At 55.2% G+C, this 17,265-nt stretch overlaps 1 long non-coding RNA gene across 1 annotated transcript; it reads right to left on the reverse strand.

Annotated features, from left to right (window-relative positions):
• Positions 1 to 1,657: 1,657 nt before the first annotated feature.
• On the reverse strand, positions 1,658 to 9,257 carry LOC129211937 (uncharacterized). The gene is made up of 3 exons (XR_008579012.1): positions 9,112 to 9,257; positions 8,652 to 8,775; positions 1,658 to 2,293 (listed from the first exon to the last, which is right to left on the reverse strand). It is a non-coding gene; the product is annotated as an uncharacterized LOC129211937 (long non-coding RNA).
• Between the last annotated feature and the right edge of the window lie 8,008 nt (positions 9,258 to 17,265).

Below are 17,265 nucleotides of genomic sequence, written 5' to 3' on the forward strand. Positions count from 1 at the left end.
CTGCCCGATGTCCGCAGTGCAGGAGCACAGGGAGGACAGGGACAGGTATCTTCAGTGACGGGGATGCTGCAGCTCGCCCGCACACCAGGCAGGAGGGATTACTGCAGGAATAAAGCTGAATCCCTGTTGTAAAATTGCGCAGATAAAATATTTTTAAAACCTAATCAAAGGTAGGGGTGTGTGGGAGCCAGGCATCCTCAGAAGCTGTCAGAAATATTCCCTTTTTCCTTAGGGGCTGCATCAGAGGGTGCCAGCTCCTTCCTCAGCATCTCCGTTTAACTGTGTGGGAATTTGCCTAAGGCAGAGCTGAAGCGCAGTCGTTTCAGGAGCGCACGAGCCATCTCGCAGAGTCCGTCAGGAAAACCGCCAGCAGCTCAGATGGCTCCCGAGCAGCAGAGCCATGAGACCATTCAAAGTCAAGTTGCCACCGAGCCTTGCAAAACCATCCCGGCTTTACCCACGGCTCCTTCCAGCCCTGCCAGGCTCTCCGGGCGAAGGCAATGCTGCGTTCCCCCCGTCCTGTGCTTCTCCAGGTTAACCTGGGACTCGTCAGCCAGAGACACGGTGCTTCTTACCGCGGTCCTGTGCGACTGAGCTCACCCAGGCTGCCAGGTTCACACGTGAGCCGGCGCTGCTCTGTGGGATCGGGGGGGATGGACCCAGTTTCGATGTAGGCTGCACCACGGAAGATTTGAACGAATGCTTTAACATGCTCAACTTCCACCCTACCCCACATCTTGTACTTGGCGCCTGGGTGTAGCAACCTTAGTTTCTACAGTTCATGTTTTCTTTTGCTTTGCTGTGGATGACAGCAAATGGGGGGGGTCTTCACGGAGCCCATGCCACCTCCCCTTCCACTGCGGCTGCCCCAGACGCACGGGGCTCTCCTTATTGCGGCCGTATTTTACTGACACAGGCATGAACCCCCTTCATTGCCAAATTCCCAGCTCAGCTTTCCAGGCCTTTTTCAGAAGATGACTGGGGACCCGAGTACCCCGGTCCCGGCTAGCCCTGCCTCCCGCCTCGCCGCAGGACCTCTCCCTGCACGCTGCTCCTGAGGCCAGGGTGGCTTCAGCAAGGAGCTCCTGCCCTTCCCAGGAGAGCTCCTTCTCCAGCCCAGGAGTCCTCTCCAGATCTGGTCTAGATGACTTTTGGTTTTTTTTTTTTTCCCGTGCTCTACTTATGTCTGTTCCTCCCAGTTAATCTCCCAGGGTTGTCCCCCACAAATCCCCCGAGCTGTGATTTACGCCCTTCATATACTTGTAGATATTATCATATCTTGCCACAGATGTCGGCTAGCCCAGCCAAGCAGATTTAGCTCTTTTAATCTCTCTTCATAAGTCAACCCCTTCAGCCGCTTAATCATTTCTGTTGTTCTCCTCCAAATTCCCAACAAGATGGTTCGTCTTGCAAGCGCCTGATGCATGGTCATATATCTACCAAAACTTCAGCAGCTTAACACAGAAATAACACTCTATGGAGGTTGTTTAGTCGCCTGCAACCCAAAGAGTCGTTAAGCTCCTGATGAAATGCCGAGCGGCTCCACATGCAGCTGGCGCGGGTCAGAGCCCCTGGCCGGTGTGCTGGGGACGGCTCGGCTGCCATGGGATGGGGTTTGGTGAAGCTGGATGGCTCCTGTGGGGACGTGTCTGAAAACTCGACCAAAAAAACCTTTCGTGGCCAGAAAAAGCTCCACCGCTGCAAACACCCACATCACCCGTGGTGGCGAGGATGTGGCCCGTGGTGTGGCACGTACGCGGATGGTGTGGCACAGCCAGCCGGGTGAAGGTCACCCAAACACCGAGCCCCGTGCCATGCTCGCTGGGTTTCGTCGCTCCTTCCTAGGACAGCCCACGAGAAGGTGTGATGAGGGAGCTGCTTCCTAATTGCTTCTCTGGCCCAGCTTTATTGCGTTTCTTTTAGAAGTGGGAGGTCTGTGAAAAGGCTGGGAAAAGCCACCTGGCCGAGGGGCCCGGCAGAGAGGAGCAGGGCATATGGAAAAGGTTCAGGCAGGCTTTGATCCCGGCGGAGTCGTTCGGAGGAGGACAGGCGGGTGGTGGGAGTAGCCACAGCCACAGCTCCGTCCTCGTTCCAAAACATCAGAAAACATATTTAAGTCTTCATGATCAAAATATTCCTGCTGCCCCAGAGTCCTTCCAGAGGAGGGTTTGTTGGTCTGGGAGACAGGAGAAGACATCAGACGGCTGCCCTGGGCAGAGGGGTTCCTCTGATGCCCGTTCCCACGTCTGCCTGCCACGCCAGCGCCGGGATCCTCGGGAAGACAGAAACTCTCCTAAACAAAGAGCACAGTGAAAAATAAGGCCGACAGCAAGAGATGAGGTGTGGGTGCGTGGGGGTCCCTGGGGATGGGAGGCGAGAGGGGCGGGAGGGGTGCGCAGCGTGGGGGCTCTGCCAGGGGTGCGGAGGGGTCTCGGAAGTGGCTCAGTGCAGTCGGAAGGGAAAAGGGGGGCTCTGGCCGTGCAAAGGGATTTTCAGGGGTGATTTGTTCTCCCCGTCCCAGGGAGCACAGCCGAGCAAAAAGCACAGAAAACCCTGCAGCTGAGGACATGGGGGCTGGTCCCTGCCCATGCCCACCTCTCGGTCCAGGAGGTGTCCTGGGGCACAAGGGGCCCTGGTAGCACCCCAAAGCCGAGCAGACTTCATCTCCATTTCAGACGGGGTGATCCTCTGAGCAGACCAGGATGAGGGTCTCACCGACAACCCCAGCAGCACTGGGCTGGCTGGGTGGCAGAATTTATATTTTTCCATAACGTACCGTTCCCTTTTCCTTCCCTGTTCCCTGATATTTATTATTTCCCCTCATAATGCCTTTTTCATTATGAGATAAAAGCCTCTCCCAGTGCCCCTAACTGGAAACAACAGCTGCCCAGCTTGCCAGCCTCCGCCGCCAGCCCTGCCAAAGCCCAGGGCTCGGTTTTGTTGAGCTGCTGTTACAGCCAGCGCTTTCTCCTCCCTGCACAAAGTGACCGGTTTCGTGCCCCGGGGACATGGAGGGGAGCGGAGGAGGGTGTCTGAGCCCCCCGGGCTGCCCCACGCCGGGGCACAGCACCGTCTGCTCTTCCCGGGGCTCAGCTCTGTGCTCCCAAATCCACCCCTGGTGTGGAGAGGCAAAGAAGCAGCAAAGGAATAAAGAAAAGCTTCCAGTCCAGGAGACCCTCCTGGGCTACCACAGCGAAGCCGTTAGCGATGGGTAATCTCTTCTCCTGGGAGGCCGGAGCGCGTCCGGATGAAAACCCTTCTGGGGTGAGGTGCGCCCAGGTGTAATCCAGTAGATCACCTACCACAGCTCTTCAAATCCGCTCATCCGCACTCGTACCTCCAGAGCTCTGCACGGATCGTTTAACAGGAGGCGGATGGAGGTCTGGGGACAAGGAATGATGTCCCCCGTCACCACCATCACTTGCTGGAGCTTCTGGCCCCAGCCTGCCCTCGGGACCAGGCTGCACGCCCCGGGATCGGGACCAGCCCTTGGACGAGGGGTCGGTGCGGGATGGAGGACCCCCATCACGGCGTGCGCGGGGCTGCCGTGAGCATCGCTCCTCTGGCTCAGCTGCAGCCGCCTTCGCTGGGCGCAGCCGGCCCCGAGCAGATCCCTGCAAACCTCGGTGCTGAGCCACAAACCTGGTTCTCCCCGCTCCAGCCATCAGTTCAAAGGTGCTGTTGTCCCGAGGGTGGGGGAGAGCAGCCAGAACAAAAGCCCGACACGCTGGCTGGACCTGGGCTGTGCGGGCAACGTGCGGAGTCCGGGGCTGAGCTGCACCCACCATTCGGGACCTCTGTCCCCAGCACCTGGGGTTTGCAGCCAGAGCTTCCTAGGCAAGTGGCAAAACCCAAGCGGGAACCCAACCCAGCTCCTCCTTCCCCCCAGAGCGGGCAGCAGCAGGCAAACCTGCCTGCCTGCCTGTGGACCCCGCGTGCCGACCCTCGGAAGCACAGCGGGAGCTCGGGAACCTGCTCCTTCCTGGACACCGAGCAGCCCCCGCTTCCCGTCTAATGGAAACTCTATCTCTGCAAACACTTGCTCCCTTTATATCTTTCTCCTTTTTTTTTTTATGGGGAGGCCTTGGAGGAGAGGGAAGCAGAGGGGGCTGGCACTTCCCCCCTCCCCCTTGTCTCTCCCAAATAAAGGGATGCAGCTGGTGAGGCAGCGGTTTCTGGAGCAGTATGGATGGGGTGAGAAAGTCATTACCTGCCTTGGGTTTCACTAGGGGAACGGCTGCACCTTTCACTGGGAAACGCTTGTGTCTGGGGGGACGCGAGAGGGGGAGGTGGGGGCAAAGGGGCAAAGAAAGGTCTGTAAACCGAAAAGGGAAGAAAGAAAAAGAAGGGGATTTTTTTTTTTTTTTTTGCATGTAGACATGTAGAGTCTGAAATAAATTACCTGTCTCCAAAAACAGCGCATTAGGAGGAATAATCGATTGAACACGCCACAAACTCTTATTTTATGGCTCCGTAAGCCCGACTGGTGCTGGGGAAGTGGGGGAAGAGCAAAGCTGTTCTACACCACGAAGGGGACATGCCAGGGGGATGATGTTTTTGTCTTTTTATCTTTTCTTTCTTTCTTTTTTGTTCCCTCTTCTCTCTCATTTTGTGGGAATTTTTTTGTTTCACTTTTTTTAATCTCCCCTTGGGGACTTTCCCCTTTGTTCTGTTGGGGGTAAGAGAAGTGGATTGTGTTTCTCCTGCTCCTGACTAAAAGAAATGACATCAGCCCACTGTGTTTAAGCATCTCTTCCCTCCTGCGCTCCTTACCCTCCCTGCTCTGAACTCCTTAGTCATTTAGAGTGGAATAAGGGATCATTATTTTTTCCCCCCTGTTTGTGCTTACGAAGGACAGAGGCTTGGCATGGCGGTGGCAGAGAGGGAGCAGGGGGATGCAGCAGGCTGGTTTCTCTCCGCAGGTTGCGGTGGTCCCTGTGGAGCATCCCGAGCCCTCGCTGTACCGCTTCTCCAGCACCCCCGGACACCGGCTTTCCCGCATCCCTTTGCACGGGGGCTGCAAACTGCACCTGGAGCTTTCCCTGCTGAGATGGCACTGGGACGGGTTCCTCAGATGGTTCGAGGGCCTGAACTCTGCACCCCCCCATCCCAAGAGCCACGCGGACACCTCCCCGTCTCACTGGCGCGTGGGCGAGGAGCCGCGGGCAGCACTGAGACCCTCCGGCCCCTCATTGAGGGGCAGAACCCAAAGCGGAGCGTGCCTCCCACAGCGAGCAGCCCCTACGGATGCCACCGCTCCGCAGCCCGGTGCCAGCCCCGCACCAGCCCCCCGGCAGCGGGGAAACCCTCTGTGCACAGAGTGTGGCCCCACCACGCTCCTCTGCGTGCACCCTCCACGGCCGGAGCCGGGAGAGCGAGCACAGGGCTGAGGCGGAGAGACACGAGAACAAAGGGGAAGAAATTAAAAGACAATTTCTAGAGCCAAAAATAAATATGTGAAAAAGAGCAAGAATGCAGCAGCAATTGGGGGAACGTGAGGATTTCTGACAAGTTCCCAGCCTAACAGTGACATTCGCCAGGAGGGTCATTAACTCCCCCCACGGGAGGAGACAGTCAGCTTTTTCGGAAGCCCCTGGGTCATTTCCTCAGGTTTTTCTGCCTCCCTGATGCTCGGAGGGGCCGGGTCAGCAGCCGGCTCTGCCCCGGGCGGGTACAGGCTGCAGGAGCAGACATCCACCCTCCTTTGCCTGTTTCCCCCGAGATTTCCAAGTCCTCCAACAGCCACCCGAAGCTGAAGAGCAGCATCTCAAGAAAGCAGTGGTGGACCCTCTGGTTCGCAGCAATCCTGGAGAATTCGCAGCTGCGGTGGAAGTGCTAAAAGCAACTGCTAAGAGCCAGGGCTCAGGGAAGGACTCCAGCCTCAGGGAGAAGCAGGTCTGGAGCAAGCTTGCTGCCGCTCTCTGCGGCAAACGGCGATGTGCGCTGAGCAAGCCCTGCGTGACAACAAATTTCTTCTGCGGTCTTTGCCAGAGCACAGATTTTCCCAGTTTGCTCAGTCCAATGGGCCACAAAGTGACCTGATTTCAGGGGAACCAAACGTCAGGCAACTTCTAGTCATTCAGCTAGGCGTGGATTTAGGGACACGCTCCTGCCCAGTTGGGAAAGTCCCTCCTGCTGCCTGTGCAGCAGCGACGGGGAGGGAGAAGCACTCGGCTTCCCCGAGGGGACGGCAGCCAGGCAGCTCGCCAACCTTGGCAAGGTATTACAAATGCCCTGAACCTCACAAGAAGAACACAACCACCTTCTCGAGGCCCAAAACTCAAGGTCACATTGCATACCTGGAGCCAGGCATGGCAACCGCAGGTGAGTCAGCGGCTCTGGGAAGATCCCGTGCCTTACCCCGAGGTGCTCTGCGGGAGACATCGTTAACCTTAAGGCTTCAGCCGACTCAATCCCCTGCTTGTGTTATCCATAATTAAGGTTGCACTGAGAAAATAAATCTTGTTCCTCACTAATACGACGGAGGAGCGTGTTAAATTATGGTTCACTTTATCAAATGATTGCCCAATGCAGCTACCTTCTTTAATAACTTATGATAAAACATGTCATAAAATGATTCGGGAATTAATACCTACTGGATGATGCTGTGACAAACTGCTATAATATGTTTCGCTACAGGAAGGTGCGTCTCCTTGTTTTATTTAAAGAAGCTGCAAGTGGATTTCGTATCCATGTAAATAAGGGGCTGATTGACAGGCGAGGGCTTAAGAGAGCCCGTGGGTGGAAGAAGAGAATTGCCCTCGCGGCTTTGCCAGCGTTACCTTCCGATACTTCCCACTCCCACGCTTTTCCACGGATGTCTGGTGGGTACCTGCCCCATTTCTGCCCTGTTACATCCCTTCCTCCCCCTTTCCCCCTCTCCCGCACACCTCCCTTCGATAACCTCCGGGATGGCAGTAAATGAATCCAGCCCCCCCTGCACCCAGGACCAGGCAGCCGGGCTCTGGGATCGACCTACTTCATCCCGAAGCCATGCTAATAGCTGGAGGTGGACACCGTGGTTTCCACCTCGTCCTCACTCAGAAGCGTTTACAAGTGGTTTGAGGATCCTTGTGAAAATACAACCGTCAGGAACCACCGAAGATGCCCAATGGAAACCGAGAGAGAGGAGCAAATTAAAAAAAAAAAAAAAGAAGAAAAAAACATCCTGTAAAAATATCACTCTGTTACACGGGTCACATTTGATTATCTCCTATGAAAATTGAGTTCTCAGCAGGAGATGTAAATTTTTCACAGTGCAAATCTGCTGTCAGACTCTGCAGGGATTTCCCTGGAGGAGCTCTCATCGCAACCCCCCTCCTGCTCCTTCCTAAACCCACCGGCAGCATCCTAGTGCTCCGCAGAGCCGCTCGCAGCCACCCCGCGCCCTCCCAAGCGCCCAGCACCGACGTGGCTCCTCCTGGCAGGGAGAGCGGGGAAAGCCCCGTCCTGGCACCCACCCGTGCGGGGCAGCGGCAGCAAGGGCTCCGCAGCAGCAGCCGCACCCCAGGTCCGGGCACAGGAGCAAGAGGGAAAAGAAAACCAAGATGGTTGGGTTTTTGTTTTTTTTTTTTTTTTCTTTCTTCATCTCCCGCCATGCTGGGTGAGTTTTCAGAGTCACATTTACCCTCTCGCTTAGACGCCAGCACCACGCAGCCCCTCAGCAGCGAGCTCTGAACCGCGTCCACCCTCCTAAGGCAACCCGCACGCGATGCCCGAGTTGCAGCTCCGTCTGTCCTGCTGAGCGAGCGACCGGTGCCCCTGCCGCCCATCTACCGACCCCCAACCCCCCCAACATCCCTCCGTGGGGCTCCTGGTGTCCCACAGGTCCGCGATCAGCTGCTCTGCTGGGCTTTGCAGCCAGCAAACGTTAAATAACCCACGGGAGCAGATCCTGCTGCGGAAAGCCGGCTCTCCGTCTCGGGACGTGGTGCTCACCGTCTCTCCTGCCAGCCTGGGTCTCAGGAGGAGGAGGAGGAAGGCTGCTGCAGCCGGGCAAGCAGCTCCCGAGCCCCCAGCGCTCCCCAGGGCGGTGCTGGCTGCCAGGAGCACCCCGATAAAGTCACAAAGCCGTTCTCATCATCGGCCCTTGTTTTCCCACTCTTACAAAACGTCCAAAGCGTTTGCATTTTAGACTGAAGTTCCCCACGTTTAATCTCTGCCCAAAGGAGAATGTCTGCGGGGAAAGTCTTGAGCAAATTTCCTTCATCCATTTGCAATTTATCAGGAAAAAAAAAAAAGGGAGAAAACCGACTCTTTTTCTAGAGTAAAAATAGTCTAACCACACTTTTATAAAAAAATCATGGCTAAAGCAAAACAGCAAAAGTTTGTAACTTGAATCCTGGATGGAACCACAAGCTTTACAAGGTTGGGGGGCGGGCACGCTTTAAAAATAAATAAATAAAATTTGCCACATTGTAAACTAAATTAGATAAATACCACAAAACAAATATTGCATGTACTGGAGCCCTGAAACAATCGGTTCAGACCCTGCCCAGTGTCCTGTTTTGTCTTTGTTAACCGTGAAAGTTTGGGTAATTGCGCTCGCTGCCAGGAGCCTTAGCAGAAACAGCGAGATTTAAGTAAATATTACAGAATATCCATAGGAAACCCATTTCAAGTCGATAAGCACAAATATACGCACTACTAACCTCACTCAACAAGTCGCGTTCATCCACAGGCGACGCGGAAACACGCAGCGTGACTTACTCGCCCAGTAAAGCTGCTTGGATTTCGACTGCCAAATTCTTGAGGTAAATTGCTTACAAATGGGCCCTGAACGGATAAAAGTGACTTGTTACAATCGCTCAGTAAGAAAAAAAAATTAAAATATTGCTGAATAATTACTTCAATTAAAATCACGCTCTGCAGACAATTTGCGGGTGAGGAAAGCCCCCAAAGCGTAGACTTGCTGAACGCGACACGCGAGCTGCTCACCCGAGCGGTGTTTTCGGACGTGCTTGGGGCTCACCTCCCGCGCACAGCCCCCACGCAGGAGACCCCATCCACCCACCAGCGAGGACCGACTTCTCCTGCCGCTCCCGGTGACGCTGCCCACGGCCACTCTCTTTCGGTTTGCATCAAACACCCAGAGATAGCTGCTCCCCTCACCTGCCGGCTCGGATTCATCGCAGCCAGCCGCGGAGATCCAACAGCAACGGTTGCAGCTCGATCTTTTGAGGCTTGAAACTCTCCCCGTCTCCTGGCGAGCACCATGATGGGGGTGTCCCCAAGGGCCATCAGATGGAGGGAGGGTAGCTGTGACATCCAGGGCTGGGGGGAGAATGGGGAAGAGGAAAGTCACCCACCCGGTACTGCTGAAAGCAAAAGGGGGGGCACGAGAATTACCAGCACAGTGGCTGGGGAGCAGGAGAAGAACTAGAAGGCAGCTGGGAAGACAAGGTGACGACGGTGCCGGGGACACCCATGAGCAACCCCTTTGCTCCCCAGGCGATGCGAGGCCCCAGCAGGACACAGGGACCACCAGTGCCCCAACCAGGCTGGTCCCACCAGCAGGGACAGGAGGGTGGGGGCTTCCTCCAGGCTGACGCAGGCTGGATGCAGAAGAGGATGGAGGAAGCAGTCGTGCAACTAGAGTTTAGTGCCATTTGCAAAGTTAGAAATGAGGAAGAAAATCAGGAACTTTTTTTTACAACTTCGTTCGCCAAAAAATCCATCTCCCCTCTGTTTTTCATCTGGGGAGAGTTTTGAATTTCCATGTACTCGTTTCCTTTTTACATTCCAGTCTCCTCTCCCCGGTCTGTGCGCCGATGCTCGTTGCCCAGACGCTCTCACAGCTCGTCTGACACATGCGATGCCTTCCCACGGGAGATGCAGCCCTGCCACCTGCCCCACCGCCTCCGCTCCGGCAGTCCCTGCCCGGCCCTTCCCTCCCCCTCCACGGCCCTGGGGCGAGGCAGGACCGGGGGCAGCAAGAAAATGAGGTTTTGAGGGGAGTGAGCTGGGGTCCAGCAAATTCCCCGCTCCCCGGACAGGACATGGGTGCTTGTGCCTTGCACGTCCGCTCCACGCCAGTCCCTGGGTACCAGGAGAAGGTGGATGCCCACGGGTAAGGGGTGCTGTGAAATGCTGCGGGGGGGAAGGGAGGGACCCCCAGGCAGGACCCTTAGACCCTGCCAGGACCTCATTTCCCCACCGTCCCTCTTCCCTGTGCCCAGCCTGTGAGTCCGGGGACCCTCCGTGTGCCCACCCGCCCCCCATGGGGGTCACTTCATCCCACGCCCCCCCCGAGCCAGGTGGAAGAGGCAGCCAGGGCACCAGCTCCACAGCCCAGCTAATTTCACAAGAGGACATTTAAGCATTGCCTAAGACCATTTAAAACCTGATATGATCCCATAAACTCTGCCTACCTTAACTCGTATTAAATGGAATTGGCTGAAACTCTGTTGTAACCAAGCTGCAAGTCAGTTCATCTAGCTCCTTCCCCATCTCTCCTAAATGGGGGCTTAGGGGAAAAAGAGCCATCAAGGAGCTCAAACTAGTAATAATGGTGTTATGTTGCAGTAGAGAAAATTAAAGTTAAACATTAGGGAAACCTTTATAACTCTAACTAGAGTTCAGACGGTGGAACAAGCTGCTCAGGGAGATTGTTGAATTGCTTTCCCCAGAGATATTCAAGGATAAGGCTAAGTACACATCTGACAGGGATGGTTTACCGGCCTGATGCGGAGGATAAAATGGAGCAGGTGAGCTGGTAGAGGTTCCTTCCAGCCGTAATAACTCTGTGATCAGTGCAGGGCCCCTCTGCACTGGAACATCATAAAACATATTCTCATTTTTCACAGCCTCTTGCATAGAAACATGCCCGGAGAGCACTTCCCAGTGCTAAGTGACACAGAAACAAGGCTCCGGCACCGCAAGGACTAAGTAGCCGGTGCTCAGGAACTCAAGAGGGCTGCAGGAAATGTAAAAGCTCAGAACAAAGAAGTCCATAATAACATGTGTCTAGGGAAATTGCTGGACGATGGGAACACTTCCAGGAGGACTTTAAACCTCTCTGTCCAGAAGGCTGCACTGCTGGGACAGCGGAAGCAGAACCAGCAACCCAACATTTGAACTGCTAAAGGTTTTCTCGTGAAAGCACTTTGACAAACACACGGTCCATCTGCCTCCCCATCCCTTTGTTTCTAAGCTGCGGACACGCAGCGCAGGCAGAGGTCTGCTGGAGCCCGGGCTGCGGCGGGTCTGTCGGGTCTCGGAGGGTCTCTGCTCCTCCAGCCACAGCACGGGTCACCGCCCGCTCCTTGTGCCAGCGAGAGCCGCTTTCTAGAGCCGGGCTGCTCCGTCTGTTGGGACGGAGGATGCGGGAAGGAAGGTCCCCTCACCTCCGCAGCGGTCCTGGGCGCAGAGCCGGGGTGCTGGTTCCCCCAGAGAGCCCCGGTGGGCCGCCACGTCCTGCGAGCAGAGCGTGCCTCGCTGCAACACCCAAAGTCCTTCGGCTGGAGAGAGAGGAAAGAAGAGGAAGGAGAAAGGGATGCTTCCCAGAAAGTCACCGGGACCGGAGCTCCCGGCAGCCGGGCGGGTGCACCAGGAGGGGGCCCCAGCTCCCTTCCCCGGCACAGAGCCCCCGCTTCAGCCCGCACCGTGCGAAGAGGCGGGGGCAAGAGGCTGGAACCAGCAGATAATCTCTCAATCAGCCCTAGCTAATTTGTAAGGCATTACTGAAATGTCGACTGTACATATGTTAGTGTTAAGTCAAGTGGAAGGTATGCTCGAAATGTGATAAAGAAGTGGCTCAAGGAAAGAGGAGGAGCATGGCAGATAAAGAGAAGGATCCAGGGCCACACCGTGCCACGACTGCAAGTGCCCGCTGACAACGTGATGGGGGATCTTGCTCAGGGATGCGGTTGGGATAGCTCTCATTCCTTCGCTGGCCCCAGCACGGGCAGCCCCAGGAGGGATCCTCAGACATTGATGTTTGCCCAGTTTCTCCTGAAATTTCACCCTTAACGAAGCCTAAGGGACAGCTGAGATTGAGCACAGCACAAATGGGCAAGCAAATAGGAGTAACGGCTGAGGTTTTCTTTTTCCCCCGCTGCTTTGGGGTATTTCTTCCACTGAGACCTCCCTAGTCCCTGTGAGCCCCCACGCTGCTCAGCAAACCACTGGCCCGAGCCTGGGCACTGCTCCGTGTCTGCTGCCCTTCACCACGGCTGTGCAGGAGCCCTCTTCTTGGATTTAGCCCAATGCCGCGGCTTTGAAATTCTGGGAGGGAGAGAGAGGGAGAGGCAGAGAAGGCTTTGCCTGGCCAGCAGATCCCTCCCAGGACTTCAAAGCCTCTTGGATTCATCCCAAAACAAAATAAGATTCCTTTAATTTTCCAGCAGGATGGGGGAGAAGCCTCCCTGCCAATCTCTGCTGAGCACCTTTGCAGAGCCAGCGAACTGGGCAGCCATGCGCTTCCCTTTCCCTGCATCTCAGAAGGGGAAAGTACATCGTCTCCTCCTACCTCAGCTAAAAGCAGATGCAGAAGATTGAATGCCAGAAAGATTGGCAGCAGGAAACTGGATTTCTTCTTCGTTCCAGCAATTTGATATATACACGTGCAGCCTGACTTCGATTTCGGTAGCGCCGGGATCCAGAGGTGGATGTGCAGCCCAGCTTCCAGCTGCTACGGAGGCAGGAGAGCGCTTGTGTTTAATGGCTGTCATATTAGCAGTTGCTATTTAATATTTGATGTTTAGTCTGGTTTGTCTGCTTTTCCCTTTAGGATCAGGTCTATTCCAAACAAACAGAGCCAAAACAGGCTTAGAGAGAGGAATCAGGTTCAAAGATAGACACAAATTGATTTCAGACTGGCCAGGCAGCTAACATGCCTTCCTACCCGAAAGCGGGTTCAGCTCCTGGCTGGCGTCAACTGCTTCTGGGATCCTCGGGCATCTGCAGGGGACGGTGGGCTCTGACAGATGGGAGATTGGGCTCCAAGTCCAAGATCTGGGGATGTTTCATCTCCCCAGCTGAAGACTCATGGCCCCAGAGAGGCACCAGATGCTCTCACTTGCCTTGTCCTACCTTTGGGATGGAGTGACAGCCACCCAGCTTGGGGAACGCCGGCGGAGCCTGGTCCCTGCCAGCAGCCACGGATACAAACTCCTGCAGAAGAACCACCACTGTCAGGGATTGCCTCCGATTTTTAGAAACCATCTTTAAAAGAAAACCACCCCAATCCCAGTGTCACTGGCATCTCCTTGGCAAGGTGTGGAGGTGTAACATTAGTGTGTGTTTTACAGTTCATGAGCTGCAGACAGCTGGAAAAATAGTTAACGTTCCTGTTTTACACGCTCCAGCCTGGTTTCGCAGGGAGCAGGTCTAGCAGCTCACGTCTGCCAAAACAGGCAACTGCAGGCATTTAACTTAAGAATGAGATTTGGACCATGGTGCACCAAGGTGTCTGAGGTTTCTTGACACAGTGGAAATCACAGGGAGGATCTGGTCTCAGTAAGCTCAGCTTTAAGGAATAGATGAATCTAGCACTGGTGGTTTAGAGTACGGCATGGGAAACAGCAGAGGTAGGAGCAGAACTGTGGACTTAAGGAGCTCCCGGACTATGGTACCTTCTGCCTCCCAGGCTAAACTACCCCTGGCTACTGCTAAAATGGGGCGAAAAAATAAAGGACAAGATCAAGGATAGATGTGCAACGTGGAAGGGACACATCCACCAGCTGGGCCCTTTCTGCACACCCCCCACCCCCGGTGTGGAACGGGCACCCCCAGCTGCCCCCCTGCTCACGCTGCCTGTGCACCCCAGCAGGCACCGAGGCTCCCCGCACCCCTGGCCGTGGGAAAGCCGCCTTGCTCTTCCCAGGGCACGCGGCCTCAGCCCGAACCCGTGCATCCCGCGGTGGAGTGGGACATCCCACCCTGGAAAAAACCACCAGCTATTCGCAGATCTGCTCAGCCCCTCTTCCCTACCCCTGCCTCCTCAGACCCCGGGCGAAGAGGGAGGCAGAATTATTTTTTCTTGCCTAAATGAAGAGCAGGGCAACCCTAAAATGACCTCAGATGCCTGTGCTGACCTCCTCACCCAGCGAGCCTTCCAGAGCTGCTGTTAACCAAGAGCTTCGCAGCCAAGGCCAGACACCCAGGAGCCAGGGGTGGCTGGGGGAGGATTAGGAGCCAAAATATCCCCATTCCCCCGGCGCTAACAATGCAGCAGGGATGCAGCCGGCCGCCTGGCTCCTCCGGAGCACAAGTCCCCGGAGCTGTGCCCTGCCTCACCCTGCAGTGTCACCACTGCCGCGGGGCTCAGATGGGGACAGCTGTGCGGGCAACGGGCTCTGTGCTAAACACGACGCGCTGCTCAGCCGCCTCCAAGCCTCAGCCAGCTCCGACTTGAAATGCAAAAATCCAGCTGGCCCTGGCGCTCAGGACAGGTCAGGCAGGGTGGGCATGTGATTTTTGGTCTAACCCAGGATCTAGCTCCCTGTAGTGCTGAAGAAGAGGGTAGGGGAGCCCGAGGCACAAGGCGCTTTTCTCTCCCCCTCTGTACACAAAAGCGATTTGTGGTTCTAGAGATGATGCCTGAAGCAAGGCAGGAGGGAAGCCCGGCACAGCTTTGGGCAGCAGTCAGGGCAGTTCCTTACGGTCTCTGCGGTGGCACTGCGGTCTCAGCTGCTTGTCCCAGTGCTCCTCTGAGTCAGGCTAGGGAACTGATCCGGCTGGAAATCATCCTGGGAAGGGGCAAGGAAAAAAAAGATGTGATGAGATCAAGCGCCTGAACCAGCTCACAGCTTGGCTGCTCACTGCTGCTGCTGCAGGGAGGCAGGAGAGAGAGGGGCTGGGGAAAAGAAATAGGTGGGGCCAGCTCTTTCAGCAGGAGCGTATCTTGGATGTGCTTGAGCACAGATCTGTGCCCTCTGGATCTTACCTTTGGCTTTTACCACTGCCTGCTCTGGGCAGTGCTTTCACAGCCTTCGGTGGGGATGGAGGTGACCTACCTGGTGAACTGCAGATGTTCAGCAGCCCCCAGATGTTCAGCGGGCTCTTGCAGGGGATGTCTCCAGCCCAGCACCTTCCTGCCCGTCACTGCCGCCAGCCCCACGAGGACACAGCAAAAGGAGAAGGCGTGGGGGGGGGGCTGAATTTGTTATTAATATCAAACATATGAACAGTGTTCCTCAAGCAATATCACAGGACAAATCAAAACTTCAGCATGGATAAACAGCACAAAGAGCCCTACAAGCTTCAAAACCTGGTTTAAAATAAGAACTAAACTAGGAAGCAACAGTATGAATCACAGTGCATTGCAAACAAGGACGGGATATATTTAATTTCCAGTTTATGAAGGCAGTTTTATTTATTTATGATTATGCTCCAGTGTTTAGCTTATGTACAAAGTAATGACTCATTTCTGAAGTAGCTACAAGTCATATTTGGAATAGTACATTTCCTCCACAAGGAAATGAGAAAAACCAGTAGTCCTTTTGGTCCCATCATCCAAGCATCAGAGGAGAAAGGTTTGACGTTTGCATCAGAAGATTTCCCTTGCCACAGTACCTCCTCACTGCGGAAACCGCCTGTCCTCCGGGGTAGGAAACTCCTCTGTTGTTAACTAACTGCACCGGGGAAAAAATGTGTCAGCAGTAAAGTTTGGCTTCTGAGCATTAAGGCTACAAAGCCGTCCCCTGACACAGCACCAGCCCTGCCATAAATGGGGCATAACAGCGATTTCAGTGTGGAGCAGGCAGGTTTTGCTAGAGTGGACCAAATCTGCTGCTTCTGTCCGGTCAGGGTCTGCACCAGGCAGCTTACGGTGCTGGTCTGCCCGCGGTGGCACGGCGTGATGGGGAACGTGCCCCACCGCTGCCCCGTGTTCGGGTTCACACATGACACACGCTCCAGTGCTCTGCTGCCCTGCAGCCTCAATGCAGTCCTTGTCTACAGCCTTTTGAATTTGCCCCTTTGATTGCAACCATTAATCACATGATTTTCCTGCCAATTAAACCTCTCTGTTATGAAAAATAATATTTTAATGAAAAAAAATTAGGTCCTGTCAAATTATTTTTGCCCCTCTCTGTGCCACAGCCCAAGGTCCATCCGGTGCATGCCTCGGGGCGATGCGATTCACCGGGCTGAGCCCCCTCTTCCCAGCCTTGCTTCCATCTCTTTTACCATCTCTGCACCACGGTCCACTTGCCCCAGATGGCAGGAGGACATCACAGCAGCACAGACTGCTAAGCCACCCCAGAAAGCATTGGTTTTTTTTTTTCCCCTTCTTTTTTCCCCCCAAACACAAAGCAAGCAAGGGAGCCAGCAGCACTGTCCCGTCCCCCCCCCCCGTGCCAGCATCCCCATCAGCGACACCCCAGGGCAGGCAGGCTCAGACACCCCGAGCTCGGCTCGCTCTCCATCACCGGGTGGCTGGAAAGGGTCCGTGCTCCCACCACACCTCAGCCGGGTCCCAGCTCCGGGGGTCCCGCAGCAGCAGCCCCTCGGCCCAGGGTGGGAGGGAGCTGTGCGAAGGCTCTGGAGGAAGCGCAATCAGGCTGCTATTTAAGGCCCTATTATCTCAGCTCTGCTACAGGCTTCCTGATAATTCCCTGAATTAGCCGGGCAGCTTTGTTCTCGAGTGTTTTTTGTCAGATATCTCGGACTACACCGTGGGGAAGGGGGGTGGGATGGGACAGGGCGGGAGCTGGGGGGAGCGACGGGCACTGCTGCTGCATGTTTACAAGTTCCCAGGCAGGAACTACAAGGCTAATTAATTTCTCATTAAGGAAGAAGTTGAAGGATAAAGAAGCATAAAACCAGAGCTTTGGGAGATGCTGCGGAGTCTAGAGACACACGTACACATCATTCCCTTTCATCCGTGAGAACGAGCCCCCTTTCGTACTGCAGACACCTTGTTTCTGGTTCTCCCTCATCCCAAACACTCTGCCTTCCCAGAGGCGACCTCTGCTTTAGGGGCTGTGGGGCAGGGAACCCCCACAGCCCCACAGGTCAGGCAAAACCAGGGCATTTCCAGAAAAACCTTGGTCAGAGTCCCAGGGTGACACAGTGACAGTAGCTGGGATCCCATCCTGGAATTCCCAGGATGGATTGGATTCCCATCCCCGGAAACATTCAAGGTCAGGTTGGACAGGGCTCTGAGCAACCCGATTGAGTTGAAAACGTCCCAGCTCATTGCAGGGGGTTGGACTAGATGAGCTTTAAAGGTCCAAACCATTCTGTGATTCTATGATCCACATCTCGGGCACCACTGCAGCTGCATCCACCCCCTGGCCACGGCTTCGCCCACCCCCGTCC

Source organism: Grus americana, chromosome 12, assembly GCF_028858705.1.
Source record: "Grus americana isolate bGruAme1 chromosome 12, bGruAme1.mat, whole genome shotgun sequence".
In the NCBI taxonomy this organism is placed as follows: Eukaryota; Metazoa; Chordata; class Aves; order Gruiformes; family Gruidae; genus Grus; species Grus americana.